The sequence below is a fragment of the Oncorhynchus clarkii genome, unplaced genomic scaffold, assembly GCF_045791955.1.
Source record: "Oncorhynchus clarkii lewisi isolate Uvic-CL-2024 unplaced genomic scaffold, UVic_Ocla_1.0 unplaced_contig_4951_pilon_pilon, whole genome shotgun sequence".
In the NCBI taxonomy this organism is placed as follows: Eukaryota; Metazoa; Chordata; class Actinopteri; order Salmoniformes; family Salmonidae; genus Oncorhynchus; species Oncorhynchus clarkii.
In genome coordinates this window covers 17,150-24,451 of record NW_027259721.1, presented here as the reverse complement: position 1 = coordinate 24,451, position 7,302 = coordinate 17,150, and the positions used below count along the sequence as shown (strand labels likewise).

General features: G+C 44.3%; 1 pseudogene; it reads left to right on the top strand.

The window, feature by feature from the left end:
* Positions 1-294: 294 nt before the first annotated feature.
* On the top strand, positions 295-6,981 carry LOC139400766 (interferon alpha/beta receptor 1a-like; annotated as a pseudogene).
* Positions 6,982-7,302: the final 321 nt, after the last annotated feature.

The following is a 7,302-nucleotide window of genomic DNA, read 5'->3' as shown; positions in this document are numbered from 1 at the left end:
CTACATGTCACATACTGTATTTCACCTCCTACATGTCACATACTGTATTTCACCTCCTACATGTCACATACTGTATTTCACCTCCCCCTCCTACATGTCACATACTGTAGTTCACCTCCCCCTCCTACATGTCACATACTGTACTGTATGTCACCTCCATGTCACATGATACCGTATTTCACCTCCTACACCCAAACAGTGACTTGTCTGCTTTATTTTACCACCAAGAGTCATGATCTGGTATTAGGCCAAGACTGCCTCTCATCACTGACCCTCTCGCTCGCTCCCCAACAGGAAGTACAAGATGAAGATGAAGAAGAAGAAGAAGAAGAACTGGAGCCGTGTGTGTGAAAGGACCACACGCACCCGCTGTGACCTCACAGGTTCTAATCTGCGCTACCTGGGCGTGTACGTGCTCCGAGTCCAAGCCAGCGCAGACGGAGTCAACTCACACTGGGTCAACAAAGACTTCTGCCCTCATAAAAACGGTGAGAGGAATGGGAGAAGGCAGACAGACTTGGGCACAGATGAAAAAATAAACTAAATTAGAGAAGAAAATAAACACAGTTGCAGACAGTCACATTTAAACACCGCCACACACACACACACAGCCAAACGCGTGTGTTGATTGAGCTTTCAGAAGTTGTAAAGGCAATCAAATCTATTGGTATTAAGAAAGCCGGCTGGTCCGGATGAATTGAACCCTAATTTTTCAAATAATGGGTGCAGAGATTATTGCTGCCCCTCTCACTCATATATTAAATATTTCATTGGTGAGTAATACCATTCCTAAAGTCTGGAAAGCAGCCTACGTCATGCCTTTACGTTAAGGGTGGAGATCTGTCCCAATTGGATAACTATCGTCCCATGTCTAAACTGTCTGCACATCCAAACATTTAGGAAAAAAAACTGAGTTGAGTTTTTTTCAGGTTCTCAATTCCAGTTGGGTTTTAGAGCCCAGTATGCTGCCCTACCAAGCAAAAAGGCAGTACCTGCTCATAGTGTGGATCTGAGGAAAATGGCTTTTATTTACCTTGGTTTCACAGTAACTTTATACAGTAACTGTTAACATGACCCCAATTTTCACCACAATACAATACAATAGAGGCAGGATACTTGTCCACATGATTAAGCATGTATTTACTGTAGCAAAAATGACTAACTCATTTTTGACCAAATGAGCAGTTACTGCCAGTTTTGCTTGGTAGGACAGTATAGTACAATTACTGCAATAATGTTGGTGATTTTCTAGATGCTCACTTTCTATCGACTTGTCAAAGGCCTTTGACACTGTTGACCACGCCCTGCTGTTGAATAGACTAAATAAAAGTTTAAGTGTTGATGCATTGTATTGGTTCCAAAAACGACCTTTATGACAGAACAGTGTGTAGCACAGCAGGGTATGGAATCTGAGTTTCGAAGGCGTCCCCCAGGGCTCCACTTTAGGTCAGATCTTTTTTACACTATATAAATTACACAGGGAAGACTGTTGACTCTGCAAATCTCCATCTGTATGCTGATGACACAATGACTTATTCTTGCACATCTAATATTGAGATCGCTTTTCTGGACTAATAGTTAGTTGGCTGTTGATGTTATTCAGAGACCTCTTTTCAAATTGAAGCTTGAGCATTTTTTTTTCTTATATTTAGCAGATGGAGTCACTTTCAGATTTTAACTATGAAAGGCCAGCAAATTGATAGGGTCACCTCCTATAAGTATCATGGGAATTAGTTGGATGAAAAGCTGATTTTTTTAAACAGCACATTGATAACATTGACGAAGAAACTGTAGTTGCAATTGGGTTTCTATTTTAGGAACAAATCTTGCTTTTCAATGTCTGTCAAATTATCTTGTTCAAAGCACTTTGTTATCGGTCCTCGATTACAGTGATATTGTCTATATGCAGGCCTCCACAAGTACCTTAAACTCTGGACACAGTGTATCATGGTGCTTTAAGATTTGAAACAAATGCTACATCAATTACCCATGGTGCAATGTACCTCTCTCGCCACCAGGAGGCTAAAGCACTGGTACACTTTTGTATACAAAGCATTGATGGGACAACTCCCTTTGTGTCTCTGTTCGTCGCTTACCAGATCAGTCACTCAATACAGTCTTCCTTCACAGTCGCTGCTGTCCTTGTCTGTTCCTAAGGCTAGAACTGAGGTGGGGAAAGCAATATTTTTCCCCATAATGCCTTCATCCTGGAATATGCTTTGAAAGATATTAAAGTTATGGGAGTTAGTGTCTTTGCCCGTTTTTAAGACGCTGATCGACGACACTCTTTGTGATAGCTGCAGTTGTTTCTAATCTTCAAATGGATTAGAGAGCATCCTTCTGCCTGAGCTATGTTGTTAATGTACATTTTTGAAGAGCGTGGGGTCTAGGATCGAGCCTTGGGGTACTCCCTTGGTGACCGGTAGTGGCTGAGACAGCAGATGTTCTGACTTTATACACTGCACTATTTGAGAGCGAGTCAGTAAACGAGGCCAAAGACCCCTCAGAGACACCAATACTCCTTAGCTGGCCCACAAGAATGGAATGGTCTACCGTATCAAAAGATTTGGCCAAGTCAATAAAAATAGCAGCACAATATTGCTTTGAATCAAGGGCAATGGTGACGTCATTGAGGACCTTTTTAAGGTTGCAGTGACCCATCCATAACCTGAGCGGAAACCAGATTGCATAACCGAGAGAATACTATTGACATCAAGAAAGCCAGTCAGTTGATTATCGACAAGTTTTTCCATCACTTTTGATTAAACAGGGCAAAATAAAAAATTGGCCTATAACAGTTAGGATCAGCTTGATCTCCCCCTTTTTAAATAAAGGATTAACTGTGGCTCCCATCAAAGCAATGGGAACCTCCCCAGAAAGGAGATACAGGCTTGGCAATGATAGGTGTAAGATTTTTTTTTTTAAAGAAATGGTCTAATCCATCTGACTCACGTTTTTTGGGGGGGTCAAGTTTAAGGAATTCCTTTAGCACCTCGGACTTAGTGACTGCCTGCAGGGAGAGACTTTGTAGCGGGGCAGGGGAAAAAGAGGGAGAAGCATCGGGGATAGTCGCTTCAGAGGGGTGGGAGATGAGGAAATGTTGGACGGGCAGGGAGGCATGGCTGAGTCAAATAGGAACCCTGACTTAATGAAATGGTGTTTTTTTTTTTTTTTTTAAAGCTCAGCCATGTTCTTGTCAGTAACAACCACATCAACATTAAGGGACATAGGCGGCTGTGAGGAGGCAGGTTTATTCTCCAGGTCTTTAACCGTTTTCCAGAACGTCTTGGTGTTAGACCCACAGAGCTAGAACTGCTCCTTAAAGTAACTAACATTGGCCTTCCGGATAGCCTGAGTGCACTTATTTCTCATTTGCCTGAACGATAGCCAGTCAGCCTGAGGATGTGTGTGCTGAGCCTTTCGCCAAATGCAATTCTTGAGGTGGAGTAACTCTGCAAGATCGCGGTCGAACCAGGGGCTGAACCTTTTTTTTTTTTGTAATTCTCATTTTCTTTATGGGGGCGTGTTTGTTAACAATACCATTGAAAATATCAAAAAAGAAGGTCCAAGCGCCTTCGACAGAGGGGATGTCTCTATACCATTTTACAGATATAGTTAGTATGACAATTCCCAGATGTGGTCCTAAATTTGCCGAAGTATACACGCAGAGGACACTATTTCCGTACTTTAGGGCCCATAATGCAATTCCTCAAAAAAGGGGGTGTGGCTTCACAACATTTTCAGATTTGATGTATTTGGTGGAAAATATGCAGCCGAGGTCTGACGAGAGAGGATACAAATTCATTGCTTTAACTAATTATGACAAATGTTGAGTAAGTCATAAAGTAATTACTTTTCAAATACGTTACACATTTTGTTAGCTTCGCTATCCTTACGAACCACATAGCATATTACAGCAGTATGTACCGGTATGTTAGCTAGCTACCTAATGTTAGTTGGCTACTAATACATCGGACTTGCCAGTATATCAACTATATGCTATTTAATTTAGTTAAGTTGTGTAGTCTTAGTGTGTTGTCAGTGGACATTGCTATTTCGCTCTGGTGATCTTAAAAAAAATATTATAATAATAATTTAAAAAGCATGATTAAATTGTTGCCAGCAGCACAGTTGGTTACCAACACTCTAGATAACATGAAACCAGCCTAACCAGCTCTGCTAGGGTGAGTAAAATGGTCAGAGTGAAGTGTTCTCTCATTTGTGTCTGGATGTAGCTAGCAAGCTAGCCAACATTAGCCAGTTACAACGGCAGCCAAGCACCCAAGCTGAGGTCAGAACACTTGGATCAACCCTAGCCCTCCGCCAGAGCGTCCAGTGTGCGCTCTGAGCGCTCATGAACAGATAATCTATCTGACAACACTCTGAATTTAGGAATGCCCAGAGCGTGCTCTGCCACTCCCAGATTGAATTTAAGAACACGGCCAAAGTTGTATGATGTCCTAGCTAATAATTTGTTATTCTAACAATCTAGCAAGTGGTTGCAAAGCAACAGCATCAACTTCCGGGATAGACGGGTCAAGCACTAGTACGCTCAACTGAAAGAATACCGTTTAGTTTACAGTATAATAAAAAATAACAAATAGTATGTAGTGTATATACAGTATGTTAGTGTGGGTATTCGAACACAGCTTTTGTATTTTTCTGTAATATTTTCTGGACACGCTGCTATTTCCCTGTTTTGCCTTCTTGCCAGGTCGCCCCTCACAAAATAGGCTTTTTACCTCAATGGGTCTTACCTGGTTAAATAAAATGAAAATATAACTCACACACAGCGACACGCCAACACGCACAGCCACCCTCACACACAACTAGCACAGAGACCGTAAATCTGTCCTTCAACAAGAATCATTCCCAGGACTCTGGAGTTGCCTGTATGGCGACTATTGATTATTAGTGAGTTTATTTAGGTCTTCTCTGTTCTTCCCCCTGCCTAGCTTCGTTGGGCCCACCGTCCAGGGTGGAGATGGCTCCTGTGGGGAACCTGCTGAACGTGACCATCTCTGACCCCCTGACCAGCACCCAGCACTCCATGAAGGAACACGTCTTCTACCTGGACTACCGCATCCTGTACTGGAGCCGCTTTGATGACCCTCAGGTACTGGCACAACCTTCTGCCTTGTTTTGTGGCCTCTAAAGACTTGTGGGCCTCCCCTCAGTAACCCTGGGACTGCTATCACCTGGGCCTCCCCTCAGTAACCCTGGGACTGCTGTCACCTGGGCATCCCCTCAGTAACCCTGGGACTGCTGTCACCTGGGCATCCCCTCAGTAACCCTGGGACTGCTGTCACCTGGGCCTCCCCTCAGTAAACCTGGGACTGCTGTCACCTGGGTCTCCCCTCAGTAAACCTGGGACTGCTGTCACCTGGGCCTCCCCTCAGTAAACCTGGGACTGCTGTCACCTGGGCCTCCCCTCAGTAACCCTGGGACTGCTGTCACCTGGGCCTCCCCTCAGTAAACCTGGGACTGCTGTCACCTGGGCCTCCCCTCAGTAACCCTGGGACTGCTATAAAATACCAGAAGCTACAACATGGTGTAACAATAAACTTAAAGATAGGAACACAAGTGTGTTCTAATAAGGCTTTCAATGCAGGTAACTGGTTGGTGCTCTGTATTCTAGAAGGTTTTGAAGTGTTCTATGATGGTGATTTGTATTCTGGAAGGATGTGAAGTGTTCTATGATGGTGCTTTGTATTCTGGAAGGATGTGAAGTGTTCTATGATGGTGCTCTGTATTCTAGAAGGTTGTGAAGTGTTCTATGATGGTGATTTGTATTCTGGAAGGGTGTGAAGTGTTCTATGATGGGGCTCTGTATTCTAGAAGGGTTTGAAGTGTTCTATATTCAGATGAAATGCAAAGTTGTCGTTCCATGTTCTCTGGAACTCTTCCAGTTGAAACAAGTAGTAGTGCAAGACAGGGCAGCGTATCCCAACACTGTCTGATTTTATAACGTGTTCTTATTGGATGTTCAGGGTCTGAAGCCTAAAGTGTTGGACTCTAGCAACAACCTGGTGACGCTGCCTGAGCTGGAGGCCTGGACGTGGTACTGTGTCATGATCCAGTCTCGCTACGACTACTACAACAAGACTAGCAGCTACACAGAACCCCAGTGCATGCAGACGGAGGGTAGGAATGAACATTTCACACTAAAGGCTTGGAGATTTGTTTCCAAATTGCTTGACAAATTACCTACCTGTATAATGTGTGTGTAGAGATGCCAGAGAGCGTGTTTTACAGGAGTAATTGCATAATAAGGCCACTAAAGTGTGACTGTTCTCGTCCTCAGGTGACACCCCGTACGGGCAGATCTTCCTGTACTTCCTGGTCTCCATGATGGTGTGTTTCCTGCTCGTGTTGCTTTCCTCCTACGCCTTTATCAGGTTCTACAGAGTCCTCAAAAACACCTTTTACCCCTCTATCCAGCTGCCTGCACACATCCAGGAGGTAGGCCTCACAAACGCTTACTCAACAGTAAACAGCATAACAGTAGTATCCAGGTGTACCGTCCATCCTCTTGGTTGGTGGGTGTGTCTGTGTGTTTAAGGGTGGTTGGGAATAAGCAATGACAATTTATCTTTCTCTCTTCCCCTTACCCCAGTACCTCTGTGACTCCTCCCCCGGTTCCGACATGCCCCGCCTCCTCACTGCTGATTCAGAGGCGGAGCTGTGCTGTCATAAGCTGACCATCTGTTCTGAGGTGGTGCTACTGGAGATACACGTCCTTCCTCCCCTCACAGCGCCCCCCTCAGAGCTGGGTCAGGACAGCGACAGGCACATCTGCCAGGACAGCGGAGACTCTGGGATCTGCTCCACAGAGGGAGGCTCCACCCAGCAGGGTTGTAGTTGTGGGGAGCCAATCAGGACAGACCAGGAAGTGGATTCCTGGCAGACACTGGCGCAGGCCAAGATGGGGAGAGACGTCATATCATGAAAGTCCAATATTTTTGGAAACTTGTCTGTTGACATGTTTAACATTTTGGGACTATCAAATACCAAAATATTTTTTTAATGGATTATTTTATTTATGCAGCAGGATGGCCTTTCTTTTCAGTCCACCTTTCTTTTCTATGACTTGTGTATAGAAGCTGTTCAGGGTCGTGTTGGTTCCAGACGTGGTGCACTGTGGTTGCTTGAGTCTTTCACAACGTTTGGGGCCTTCCTCTTGACACCGCCTGGTATAGTGGTCCTGGATAGCAGGAAGCTCTGCCCGGGTGATGGACTGGGCCGTTACTTTTAGAAACATTTAATTAGTTTTGTCCTTTTATGATTCTTATAGAATCTGAC